Source organism: Aquila chrysaetos, chromosome 1 (genome assembly GCF_900496995.4).
Source record: "Aquila chrysaetos chrysaetos chromosome 1, bAquChr1.4, whole genome shotgun sequence".
Taxonomy (NCBI): domain Eukaryota; kingdom Metazoa; phylum Chordata; class Aves; order Accipitriformes; family Accipitridae; genus Aquila; species Aquila chrysaetos.
In genome coordinates, this window is record NC_044004.1 from 50,209,418 (window position 1) to 50,223,953 (window position 14,536).

Consider the following 14,536-nt stretch of genomic DNA (forward strand, 5'->3'; position numbering starts at 1 on the left):
CCAGGGCCCTTGGACATTCATTGGCTTTATGAAATACATGAGGAAATTTTTGTACTGTAAGTTGCCACAGCCCATATAGCAATTCTTTGCCAGTATAGTAGGTATTTCTTTGTGTATATCTTAAAAGATAAAAATCTTTTCTCCACAGTGGACATCTCTGCTCCCTGCATGTGTGCTCTGCTTATATTCTTGAAACTGTTAGCACAGGAAAACATACAGCCTATCTCAAAAGTTGCAGCAACTTTTGCCAATTTCAAAATGTCCAAAAATATACAGGGTATAACTTTAAGATTTCCGAGGCAAGCAAAAAGCAAAAGATGGTTATGCATTCCCCTGTATCTATATACGTATATTCATTCACACGTTCAAGATTCAACAAGATTGAACTGCATGATCAGCCTCCCCTCTCCATCCTAACCCTTGCTTCTTACAGCACATAAGATGCATTTCCTATGCATTTTCTAAATGCTCTCATACAATACAATTAACACAATCTAGTCCATCCTTTTTGCAGATAAAACATTCCACATGTGGAGAAGCCATCATAAATCCTGGACAGTTTATCTGTTTGGCTAACACTACTTCCAGAATGAACCTGGTGCTCCATACAAGCTACTTTCCAGGTAATAAACCACCTGGAACCAGATGCATTGTGCAAAAACAGTGAGAATTAGCTCATGAAAGCCAGCCAACACTGGGAACAGAAGTAATCCCATATAAAATATCATCAAAGTCTCTCTACTCCTTGCCCTTCCAACTCTACCCACACTTCTCACCTGCCTATCTCTTCTGTGCTTACACTGGCCTTACACTTCCAAGCACTCCCCTTCCAAACAGTTTGGTTCATATGCTTATTTATTTGAAGGCACCTACCAGTATACTGCTACTTCTTAAAAAGTCTTGTGAAAATGAATAGTACTATTTCTACATTACTGATGTTCCTGCACAGGAAGCAAAAAAAAAAAAAAAAATTAAAAAGAAAAATAATCAGAAATCAAAGTAGCAAGTGGATTTGAGAACCCAACTTCAGAGGCCTAGGATCTGTTTTTTTATCGTTAGTGACTTAAGTAGCTACCACTGTACGTTCAATGCACAGCTTCTGGTGACTTTTGCTTGCAGCTCTGAGAGCTCAACATTCCTACCAAAAAACACTCAGAAAACAATATGCATGTTTAGAGACCATTTAGAAAAAGCCTGCTCTAAGTAGTTTGCCTAGTACCATACCTAATAATCCAAAGGAATGTTTAATTGACCTATTCTTCAGATAACCTGTCCACTTCCTGCCAGTTCCCTCTTTGTCAGCCCTTTCCTTCAAACAGAAATCTTCCTGTTTCTGTAAAAGTTCAGCAGACTCCTCCAGGCAAAAGTGTCCTTCACTGCACAGCCCTGATTCACCATTTGAGCAGATCTGTCCTGTGCATGAAGTGAAGCAAGCAGCTTAGGAAAAACTAATGTGATCATTTTAATTAAAGATGGTATCATAAGGTGCAGCAAGAGAACTTAATTAACAAAGCAGAGGCAAGCTCAATTCTGGAATTTAGAAGTTGCTTGACTTTACAACTTAGAGGTTGTTTCAATGTAGACTTTGCATGTTATTTAAGAACTTAAATAAAAGAAACTGATATTACACATCTACATATCACATGACAAATTCTGTCAGCAGTACAGCAATATGATACCAAGAGTAGAATTGGAAACTTCAGATCAGCTTCCACTATTTAAGCTAGTAAACAACAATAAGGGAGATTACGGCTTTCTTTAAGAATGGTGATAAAAATCGAAGATCAGTGATGTAAGACTCTTGGGATGCATGCAAAGCTCTAGGATGTACTACACAAAAACAATCCAAAACCATTTAGGCCATTACCCAATCTTCTCCTCTAATCTGTTCTAATTCTCAGTCCTCCCTAGCCTTCGCAATTTTCTTTTTTCCTCATGCATCTTTCCTATCCCAGGCTCAGACTCTACTCCACAAACTTCAAGACAGTACTCATTCCCTCCCCATCAGACAGACCCTCCTTTAAATAACTACTTCTGTCTTGCAGCTCTCTAAACATACTTTTTTGGGGTAGAGGTTCCATACTGGTGCTTCATCATGACAGATTCCTGAAATATTGCCCTACTTCTCTGCAGCTATGACAAGACCTAAAGTGAACAGAAATGGTACATCTCTCACCACACTTTCAAAATACAGCAAGATGCCAAGAGATCCAGTGACAGTGTGTCCAGCAGAAAAGCTAACTTTCCACCAAAGTGCTACTTAGTTGACATTTGTGTAAGAATTTATAACCACCATGATGTTACTGCGCACTCAAGTCCTGCCTGTTAACAGCTTACTGCCTAAGCAGATGACTGCTACAGTCTGCACTTGTAGAAGGGACATCTTTTCCTACACAAGGATATCCTAAGTCTAATTACCATATATAAAGAACACATATAGTCCCCATGAAATGAAGACTTAAGACAAGAATGTGTCCCCTCATCTCCTGCATAAATCCCCTAAGGTCCTATTTATCCAAGATATTTAAGAGCTTCTTGCTATTTCCAAGTCCCAGTTTGGGCACACTCAAATTACAATGCTGGGAGTTGTCAGATACGCAGGTCATTAACAACTACCAGCATTTTGATTCAAATCAGATCTTTTTCAGGGTTAGATGACACTAGATCAGAACAGCAAGGGCTTTCAGTGTTGCTAACTCTAGAAATGTCTATGCTACCAACCACAGAAAACCTTTAGGAAGGTTCCCTCAAGCTGATGTTGCACACATCCTGCCTGATCCATTTACTGTATTTGTTATCACAGGCATAAACATTACCCCATTGCTTGACAAAGATCTTTGGGAATATGCGACTGACAAACTGTAAAATAGCAAATTCATCTCCAGCATTTATGTACTCTAACTAAAACCTGCACCTAACAGTATACTGCACATACATACAATCACAAGATTAAAGCCACTTACGTCTTTAATAACAAAGAATCACAAAAAAGATCATTTGTCCCTTGGTGACAAACAATAACATGTCAGTAAAATTCACTCTAACCATTCATTCTGAATGTTCATTCCTACTGCACAAAGTCATCATAAACAGACTGTTTATGCATCAAATGAAGAACAAAAATACCAGATTTAAATTATTAGCTGAAAACAACTTGCCTGCAGCAAACATTATGTTGATGAGGGCTAAGTTCACTTGCATCTAGCCCAGCTATTAGATCAGAAATCTAAGACTAGTGAGAGAACACAGACATTATCCTTACAGTGGCCAATACTATGGGGTTTTAATCATCTCTAATTTAAAAGTAACAAGACAGCAACAAGCAGACCACAATGTGCAATAATATTTCTAAGTTCACATCAATTCCCTTAAGGAAGCAGGTATTCCCACCTTGGAAAGCAGCTTGGAATGCTGGGATTTCCTTAGTAATACAAAACACTAATAGATTGTGTAGGCTTCAAAGTCTTCAAACTCTGTAACAGTGTTTCAAAAAGCATACAAAGCTTTTGACAACTTAAGTGGTCACAGGGTAGATCCTAAAAACAGCATACCTATTTAAAAAAGGAATAACCGAACTGGAAGAGATACTACCTTTTAAGATACATATCAATCTAAAGTTAGCATGCTCTAGTTATAGCAGTAGTAGAAAGAATATATTCATTATATTTGTGGTAAGCAGATTTTGTTACTAGATTAGTAGGCTTTCTTGATTATTTTGCAAGACCAAATGTGCCATAGTAACTGCAACACCACATTATTCCCCGTGAACTAAAACTAACTCCAATTAAATAGGACAGATAACCTGACCATATTGAGTCCAAAGGTGAGAAAATAAATTAATTTATACAACACCGATTCATGGAGGTAGGAATAGAAGTGAACTTGCAGGCCACTAAGAACAAAAGTAACCATTTATTTTAATCAGTTCATGGTTAAAATTTTACAGTAATTTAGCCTTTCCTCTCTGCTAAATCCTGATCAAGGTATTACTCCACTGTTTGATAGTCCTGACAAGTGCAAACACACCTCTCCTGCAGTCTGTTCAAAATTCTACTTCCAAAAACCACTGCTCTGTTTAATACTTCAACCCTGCCACACAATAACAGAACCTTCTTAGCAGGTAAATCTTTCCACAATTCAACTGTATGTTATCTATCAATTGTTTAACCCTATTACAAGGCCAAGTCCACTTACATATGCCTTCTAGAGCTATTTCAATTGCCTATACTGACAACAATTTTGTCTGTAACCCCTCCTCTCCTACACGAGGTACCTGCCCTTACCACCAAGGGTTTATATATTTAACAATCCCCATGTGGAACAAGAAGCACCAGCGTACACATCACACACATGAGGAATTGAGGTTCAAAGAGACAAGTCACTATCTCCCCTAAGATCTTCCTATATTTCTGGTTAACTGGACAACAGCTTTTGAAATTGGGCAACTAATTTGCACCTATATAAACTTTGTTGGTTTCATATTAAACACCTTTCAGTGTGGGCTTGGTTAGTTGGTTGGGGTTTTTTCCTGCAAACCTGGTCAACTGTTGCATATACAAACATGCTAACAAGCACCCATCTCTCCCTAAGCAGCAGCAGAGAAACTTATACAGTCACATACATAGGTCTATAACCATGTTTGTGCAGTCTTGGTAAGTGAAGAGGATGGGAGGAAGAGAGCAGAAAACTTTAGCACAACTCAGCCTATTTCCAGTTTTAAAAAAAGCAGCAATCCACAACTGTGCTGGGTAGCTTTAGATTAATGATGAGATTGAGACCCAGTCATTGGACTCGTGGAGGATATCTGCTTTCAGTTTTCCTTCAGAAGTCTGTAAATCATCAACCCTTTTTACACAGCTGATTACAGGGCTCAACTCCCCAATCAACAGAAGTACTTATTTTACGGCAAAGTACACTGGAAGAACAGCCTAGCAGAGAATCCCTTGTGAAGTCTGCTCCCACTGGAGTGTCTCTTTTCGAAAGTTTCACTTTTGAATTTAAAAAAGTAGCACAGAAGTTTGCAGGACTGGGGCTTCCCAGGCAATGCACAACATACAGACAAAAGATACACTGTGTAATACAGTAAGGTAGACACAAAATATGCTGCAAGGCTCTGCAATTTAATTATCAAGGTTGTCTTCTGTTGAAACGCTAAGATGCTGTATTCTCCAACAGTCCTCGAACACAAATCTACCTCTTTTATCAGATACTGTATGCTTCTGCTCTACCGGCCAAAGCTTTCCACTCGGTCAGTCCAGGTACACAAGAGACAACAGAGAGATGGATAAGAAGCCTCAATAGCAGTGAAAGAAACAGCATATATCAAAACATTTTCATGGATCAGTGTAGCATAAAGGGGCTTGAAATTAGACAACTTCAAAGAAGCAGAGGGAAATTATATGGTCTTATGCAATCACATCTCTGCAGTCTCTGATAAGTGGATGAGGGAGGGTAAGAGAAAAATGAGTGGCAAATTTTAGCATGCCTCAACTTAGTTCCAGCTTAAAAGGGACCTTGTTCAGGGTTTGTTTATTTTTGATTTAAAAGAAAGCCTTCTGCATAAATTTGTCAGCTTTTCTTTAGGGACTATGGTCAGGGAGAGGCTTTAAATTTTATTAACAACAGCGTTTCAAAGACATCAATCCTTTCAAAGGAAAGGATTCATCCTGCTTTATGGTAAGTTTTGCTACAAAAGCAAAGCCTATGAAGAACAGTCACATCACCACCCTTAATGATCCTATACATTCACCACCAGAATGCAGTAGGATTACAGCTTGCTCACTGGAGAGCAGTAGGTCTGTAGTAGGCAACCAAGAAAACGTCAGTGGTGAAAAGCCATTGCATCAGAGGATCCCCTTTTTGGTTAAGTACTACCCACCTTCAGAAGCTCTACTAGAAAGCAAGCTGCAGCAGATTACTAGAGGAACAGTTTAAACCACATGAACAGTTATCCTGCTTCTTAATTTGGTCCTTCATGTTTCAATGCTGCAGTCCACCAATTGTCCTGTCCTTTGTCTACCTCAAGAAGACATTTCACATTTAGTCAGCTTTCTTCAATCTATCTTTTCCACCCAGTATCTGCAAAGACACTATGCCTTCCATGAGAGGGTGGGAGAAGATACATTTTACACTGATAAAGCTATCTGCTTAAAAGCCTAACAGAGAACAAGTCACTACAAATTGTAAAGCAATGTAGTTAATCAAAGTATCAATCTGTTCTCATCAAGCACGATTTAATCCAACCTGCTAACATGAAAGTATGAACGTCTTGTGACTTGTCCCCACAGAGACTGCTTAACAAGATCTATCCCATGAGAGAAACTACATGCAGTATGTTTTATAATGAGACAAAAATCTTACTGTCCCATCTATAGTCAGCCTGCTGCAGTTAAAAAACACAATTCATCTTTTCTCAAATCTCCGGGGAGCTACACTACTCATATGCTTATTGTAAATTCACATTATCTCAGACAACTAATTGGGGTACACCTAACCTCTTCATGTGATCTGTGTAATCCTATGGTATTATACATTAGGAGATCCAGGTTACAGCATTAAATAAATCCACGGTTCTCCAGACACATGAATGGGCAATTCCCCCCCCCCCCCCCCCCCCCCCAGTAAGTACAGCAACAGCGACAGACAAGAGGCCCACCTGGCAGCCCCAGTTCAGCAGTGCTGCAGTGGTATAAATGTGCATACTTCAAGGGCAAGCAACGAGATCAACTCACGCTGGCAGCCTATGCACTGGGACACAGGCTAAGCCAAATCCCAAGCCTGCAGAGACTTCTTTCATTTTGGCTGACCCATGCAGCAGAACAGACAGATCAGTTAGGTAGTACGGTCCAAAATGCATTGATGGGTTAGGCTAAAATTATACACAGTGGGTCTAGGAAAGCATACAGCTAACCAACAAAGACGATTCATCAAAGGGCATATTACCAAAGCTAGAGAAATGACAGTGATTGTTCAAGAAAACAGTAATTAAACAAAGCAGAATACATGATAGAGACCTTGACCTCCTCAAGGAGGGCTCTATTTACATGATACACCACAGGGCATGTTCATCTACCACATGCATTTGCACACAGGCAATTTCACTGGAACTCAAGAGCGTACAATCACTGAAGTTACTCTTGCAAAGTCTCAGGAGGAATGAACTACACATTCATATCCCTACATCATAAATCTGAAGCTAGGGAGGGAAAAAATAAGGTTGCAATATTCTAGTGGTATGACTTGTTCCTTTTAGAGAGACATAAGGAGTATAATAAACCTGTTTATCTGTTGTGTTTCATCTCCTCACATTTGGCCTGCTACAGAAAGGCAACAACTCAGTAACAATTAGTGGTTCAAAACACAGATTATGTTGGTTAAAAACTTAAGAACAAAATAGCAGCTAGGGTACTTAAAATCCAAGATAAATATCTCTTTATTCTTAGTAGCACTCAGGCACATTATGACTGAAGTATCTTGTCTGCTACTAGCCAACAACTGCTGCAAAAGGGATATTAAAACCTTAAACCAAACTAAAAAAAAAAAAAAAAAAGCTCAGAAATATATACTATACTATATATATATACTATATACTGAAGAATGCAGATGTCATCAAACTGAAATAAATTCAAAGGCTTTAACTTTGCTGGTTCATTCCCAAATCACCACCAAAATTGCTGACCCAAGAAAAGCATGTTTCCATAGAAAACCAACTCACTAAATGTCTGAGGCCCACAGACCAAAGCGTTCAGTGGTGTACTGTGTGAGACAGGCATTACAAGCAAAACAAAACTCAATTTAAAACTTCGTACTGTGAATACGGTTTCATACCAAGTTTCAAAGAGAAAGAACAACCCCAAAGGGCATAGCACAAGTCACTGAATGAAAGCTACCTCCCATTCCTTGATTTATAGGTGAACTGCAGGTATCAGCTGCTGTGTCTACACTAGTAATTTTGTTTTGTCATAATTGAAGTGAATTATTGGGAAAAAACAGTTGTTGCCAACCTCCCCATCTCTACTGAGAATTTGTACAGGTTTTATTTCAAAATTCATCACAATCCAGGAGTGGAAGAGCGCAACACATCAGAAAGCAGACATTTAACAAAACCTACTTTGTGTTCTGGTTATGCTAGTGGAAGAAAGAAATCAAAATGATCCATGCAATCTGCAACATCGATTTTTCTTTCCAAGATAATTCTGACATCTGTGTAACATACAAACTTGGCCCCAACACGCTCGTAATTTAGGAAAACCACATGCTTCTTGAAGCTGTGATGCTGAAGTGAATGGAACTTCTTTTCTTTTTTAAAGTTTTTTTTGAGAAAGGTAAAACATTATCTATAGCTGAAAGTATAAAATAAATTCATAGGAAATTATTAAGTTGCCTATCTAGAAAACCTTCCTGACAGGAAGATGAATGAAACCAGCAAAGCAGTAGAAGGCTCTATACTCTGAAAATTTAAAACTATTTTTGGAACACTAGCATACAGAATAGGAAATACTACCTTCCTGAGAGAAAGATGGTCTAAGAAAAAAGTTATCAATATACCTGTAATTATCATATATAGATTACAGAAAACAAGATTAAGCTACATGTTTTATGGCTACAGTAGTAATATGTAAGACAATTTTTCAAGTGATTTGTATAACATGTCAAACTACTCATTAAAATAAGCATAAGAAGTCCAAGAATAATGTTCTCAAGTCTACAAAGTGACATTAAATTAGATGTGTATGCTTTCAGCACTAATCCACAATAATATACAAATACACATATATTCTAAACATTCCACATTTCATGATAAAGAAGCCATAAACTTTTTTTTTTAATTTCCAAACTCTCAGATGATTCTGCAGGTTCTAAATATAGTTCAAGCGCAAGAATCAGTAGTAAAACACCATTAAGATTAGCCTGATTACTTGATCAATAAACCAACAAACCAACCAACAAGCTTCCCCAGAGGACTGTCACCAAGTTTTCACTGATAAAAGAACTTCCACTCTGCAGATGGAATTCCTCTCTCTAGTCCACATGCATATGTTACTTCTCTTTATCTGTCTCTTTCAAATTAAAACCTCCAGCAAAGGACAGAATATGCCTTAAAATCAAAATGGTTAGGTGTAGAATGGATATTGCGTAGTTGTTAACATAATACTTACTCTAGAAGCATATTTATTTCTCCTCCCAGGGCTTTATTCACAATACAAAGTTCTTTTTTTTTTTCCTGGAAAAAAAAATGGGTTTATAACTGTATCTAAATTTAGGTAGCTAGCTATCACTCAATAAAACCCTCTCAAACTTCTCAATATGTTCATTATAGTGCATGGACTATACTAATTGACTAGATTACTTGAATCTGTCATTTATCTTTCTGTACACAGTTAACTGAAACTATTCATTTTAGAAAGAATTACAACCCCAAGACACTTACCCACCAAGTCAACATTATTTCCTACACTCTGAACCTGTTAATGAAATGATGAACTAACGAATGAAGTGAATGAGCAAGAGCACATCATTACACAGCTTCAGGACAACTGTTTCATTGCACTGTAGGATGGCAGAAGCCCATCACAAATTACTCCTCAAACCTAGTAAACTTAATGAGCCACTAAAACCTGAAAGGTCGTTTTCATATCTCACACTATGTACTATGTATTGCCTGACATTAGGTAGGGGGTTGTGATAAAATGTTGAATTTAGTGGATTGACACTTCTGAACATAAATGTACTTTCATGGTCGTCTCTTCCTTCTTTTAAAAAAATAAAAAGAAGAACAAAAAGAACAGAACACTGTGTGAACCAACATTGTTTGCATTAGACATTTGCAATTTAGCTTGGAGAAAGCTCCAGAAGCTAGTGAACCCCCTTTGTCCTAAATTATGTTCCAGGCTTGCCAAAGAGAAAAGAACTTGCAAAATCATTTTTCATTTCCTTTTTATGACTATCGATTGCCAAATTTGGGGAAAACCACTGAACAAACATTACTGTTTAAGATGAGACCCACAAATCTCTATAGCACACTGTTCAATGAAGAACAAGAATGAGGAAGAAAAGCAAAAGGTGGCAAAACAAGCACTGCTTACAAAATCCTATCCTGTCCCTCCAGTTCCCAATTCCCATAACGCAGAAAACCCCAGGTATTTGGTCTCATAGGAAATTGCACAGAAATGCTGCTCGCTCTCTCCCTTTCTATGCCAGCTCAGAGCAGACAAGCAGAAGTTGAAGATTTGTTTTATATTAATTCCTATTGCAAAATCAAGAACCTCAATAAAATAACAGTTCCCCCATCTGTGAGCACAGATCCATGAAAAACCAAATTCTCCTCCTGCAGTGACACCCTTATTTAAAAACATTAATACAGATTTACAAGTTGAATGGACTTTGGCAGAATATGGTTTTCTATACGTACATTGAATTTTTTGCTTTTAATACATATGGTAGTAAACAGCAAAATTCGACATGGATTGTTGGCATTTTCATGATGTTTAGTGCATAAAAAGCTAGATCAAAGAAAAATCCACATTATTTATATTTCCATTTCTATTTAGTTTCATTGCATTTTATACAGGTGGTAGGTGTTTTTCCCCTCTAAGCCTCTCCAGCTTTCCTAGGAATAAAATTGTGTCATGTGAACAGCGTTAAGTTGCCCATTATGCAGAGAAGAAATTAATTCTTCATCTCTGATCTCATAACACAAGTCTGCTCTACTATGAAAATATGTTAAATTCTTACACCACCTAGTCTTCTGCAACTGGAAACTGAATGACATTACAGCATCTTCCATTCTTGTGACTACCTTTGCCTGGATAATAAGACATATGAATACATTGGCAAAAAAGAAACATATATAGTCTATACAATACTTGTCTCAGACATGTTGCCAGCATGCAAAAAAACCAGAAACTGCTAAATAATCAAAGGAACAATTTGAAAAAAAAAGATCCAGGTAATCTGACACTTTCATAACAATTCTGTATAATTTTTTTTCAGTCTTGCCTTTGAACCTTTGGGAAAACATGAATAGAAATACAGGTGTCTTTCTAGTCCAGGGAGGAATGAAGATAAAGTAGCAATTTTCATGCCCTGGAGGGTAAAAGAAGGTAAATAATAGCCCTTTCTGAATTGCAAATGAAGACTATACATCTTATAAAGGGAGTGCTCTGAAAAATATGGAACCTCACAAATGTTGCAGGAGAACAATATCTACTAAAAGGTGGGGTAAATATCAGAAGCTAGTAAAAATACAATTTAATTACCATTTAAAGTTTTTAACACTTGGAATGATCAATACTGACAGTTGGATGTCAGCCCTAGCAGGAATGCTTCTTGGTACAGATAGTCAAAAGTCAAACCACAACCCCTCCCACCTAATTTTGTAACATGTATGGAGACTTCTACAGGTGTGGGAAAGCACAGGTTCCACCCATCAATAGGTTGTTCTTATTCCTGCCTGCACACCTCCAAAAGCGAGGGAGTGTCTGTAATATGTCTTTGGGAACCCTGCTGCTTCTCACCTCTACTACTGTCCTTCTGTCTGAGGCGATTGGAACTGCAGAAGCTACAGTACACCAATACTTTTTTTTTTTTTAAAGTAGTTGGGGTGTACTCTTATCTCCCGTGCCTGAAATCCAGCACCTCTCCTCTCCCATTTCCCCTCATCCCAAATTTTTCAATTCACCTTTATGATCTTGAAAATTGGCAACAGATGTGCTACCCAAAATTGCAAACTGAGCCTTATGCAACATCACATATCAGTCCTCACAGAGTTCCAAAGGAGAAGCACAAGTTGAAGGCAGGAACACTTTGAAGAGGCATGAGAAAGTCTGTCTGTATGCACAGACCTTGAACATTAGTCACCTGTAACCACAGCATGTTTGGAAGTAAAACCTCCAACTTTAATCCTGAGGACATGGTTCTAGACACTGAATTACAAATTTATGATTTTTTTCCAACATCTCAATTAAAAGGGGAAATAGGCATTGAGAATTAGAAAGTATATGTCAAATCAATTTTTTGTTTTGATATATGTCATGGTTTAACCCCAGCTGGTAACTAAGCACCACGCAGCCACTCACTCACTCCTCCCCCACCCAGTGGGATGGGGGAGAGAATTGGGGGAAAAAAAAAGTAAAACTCATGGGTTGAGGTAAAAACAGTTTAATAGAACAGAAAAGAAGAAACTAATAATAATTATGATGATAACAATAATAAAGTTACAATAATAATAATAATAGGATTGGAATATACAAAACAAATAATGCACAATGCAGTTGCTCACCATTTGCCGACCGATGCCCAGTTAGTTCCCAAGCAGTGATCCCCCCAGGCCAACTCCCCCCAGTTTATATACTGGGCATGACGTCACATGGTATGGAAGACCCCGCTGGCCACTTTGGGTCAGCTGTCCTGGCTGTGTCCCCTCCCAACTCCTTCTGCCCCTGCAGCCTTCTTGCTGGCTGGGCATGAGAAGCTGAAAAGTCCCTGACTTAGTCTAAACACCACTTAGCAACAACTGAAAACATCAGTGTGTTATCAACATTATTCTCCTACTAAATCCAAAACATAGCACTATACCAGCTACTAGGAAGAAAATTAACTCTATCCCAGCTGAAACCAGGACAATATATCAGTTATGAAAGTATTTTAGTACATGCAAAACCATTACATCATTTACCAGTTATCCCTCTGCTGAAACAAAACAGAGTATTTCTCCTGTCACCACATATATTGCCATCTCTGTACTCTGTTTTATGTGTTTCCACATTTTACTCTGTTTTATCTCCAAGTCCACCTCTCCCCACAGACACCATTTTACTCGCATCATAATTCATGCCATGGGCACTCCAATAATAAAGCACTCCAACACTGTTTCAGAATACATCGTCTCTTCGCTAGTCAGTGTTCAGATATCCCTGCTGTTCTCAAGCATACTTGTACTCTGAAGGACATTAACCTTCAGTGCTGAGAGTCACAGAATGTCTCAGGAGGTCCTTCATTGACTGTATGGGAGAATTTGCATACAATCAAGCATCTGCACTGAAAAACTAACTGAAAATAAATGGTGTTATAGTAAGTCAGCACTAAACCAAAAATATACAACTAATGACAAATTAATGAAGGATGGTAGAAAAACCTCTCTTCAGGAGTGCCAGTACCAAAAGTGCATCTGCCTGCAATTACACATACCACAACAATCAACCTAATTGGAAAGAACCAGTCCCCAAAGTTGCCAACACTTGAAAATTCAAACCTGCTAGATTCAACATGTACAGATGGGGTTGTGGCAGTGCCTCTCCATCCTTTAACTCAGCAGGACTAGGAGCCAAAATGCGCTGTTTTCTCTGACAAGGGAAAAACTGAGTTCTCCTTGTGACAGTGTATCAATCTACCAACTCAGCCATCAATAAGATCAATGCAAAAAAATAAAACACAGTACAGTGACGGATGACTACTAGCATAGTAAACCTACCACCAGAAGCAGTCAATGGGCTCTGTGGACCCACGAGGGCTGTAGCTATTGCTATTAAAATACAGTGCTACAGCAGGTGTCCCATCTCACATCCCTCAGAGTACTACAAAGGGGTTTAAGTGTCAATTTAACATGGGATGGTAAGAAAAAAGATTCACCTTGCACCTCTAGCAACCATTTAAACAACAGATTCTGTCATGGTAGTTTCAGAGATATTTGAAGTACTATTTTAACATTGCTCTGTAAAGAGGTGCAATGATTAAAGAAAGATTAAAGAACTCAACCTGAGAAGATTAGTGTAAATTTTTCAAAATAAAGACCACATGGAAGCTAACTTGAACCAAATCAGGTTACAAGTGGAGTGATTGAGTTTTATTGCCTCAGACACCAGAACCAGCCCTGTTCACTCACAATCACTGAATCTTACAAATATTTATTGGGAAACCTTCAAAGCTTGAAAGTTTCTAGATGGATTGAACAAGTTTCTTTGGACTTAGGCAAGATTGTATGAGCAATTTGCTGGGGAAAAGTATTAACTGGACTTGCCAGAATTCCCTCAAATCTGTTAAATTCCCTCTTCTTTGCTCTGAATAGCATGCTGGGGACACAATCATCATAAGCCACAGTGGTAAGTGCCTACATGCAAGAGTTCAAGCCAGGAGACTCAACATTCTCCTCCAATTCTCTTCCCTTTTATGTGAGCCTAAGGCAAATCACTCAGGTCAGTTTCTCCTGTAAGATGAGAGCAACAGGCTTTTGGAGAGCTCTGATTACTATTAAAGCAGCAAGTCATCATTATTCAGTTGACAGTCTGGCTGTTTTAACTGCCCAGAAAACTCTGAGTCCCTACGCACCACACTCAGACAACAACTTAGACTTATAGCCCCCATCAGAAACTTCTCTTTGGCAAAATGTTTCTAAACCCAGGGCCTACAAGTAATGAATTCTCATCTTACCTTAATTTCTATATTTTGGCATTGCGCAGGAAAGATAAGACACAATCAAGGCCCTCTAAATGAAGAAGAAAATACATTAAGTGTTTCAGAACACCAGTGGGAGGATTTC

General features: G+C 38.3%; 1 protein-coding gene across 7 annotated transcripts in view; it reads right to left on the minus strand.

Annotated features, from left to right (window-relative positions):
• FHIP1A (FHF complex subunit HOOK interacting protein 1A) overlaps window positions 1-14,536 on the minus strand; it is a 93,223-nt gene that overhangs the window by 40,804 nt on the left and 37,883 nt on the right. For 2 of the 7 annotated variants that reach the window (XM_030008698.1, XM_030008689.1), the window contains one exon: window positions 14,428-14,482. The exons of 4 other annotated variants lie outside the window; for them this stretch is intronic. The gene's annotated coding sequence lies outside the window, so the exon portion shown is untranslated. Of the gene's footprint in view, window positions 1-9,158; window positions 9,244-14,427; window positions 14,483-14,536 lie in introns of those variants that run through there. One more of the 7 variants, XM_030008726.1, reaches the window with a different exon arrangement.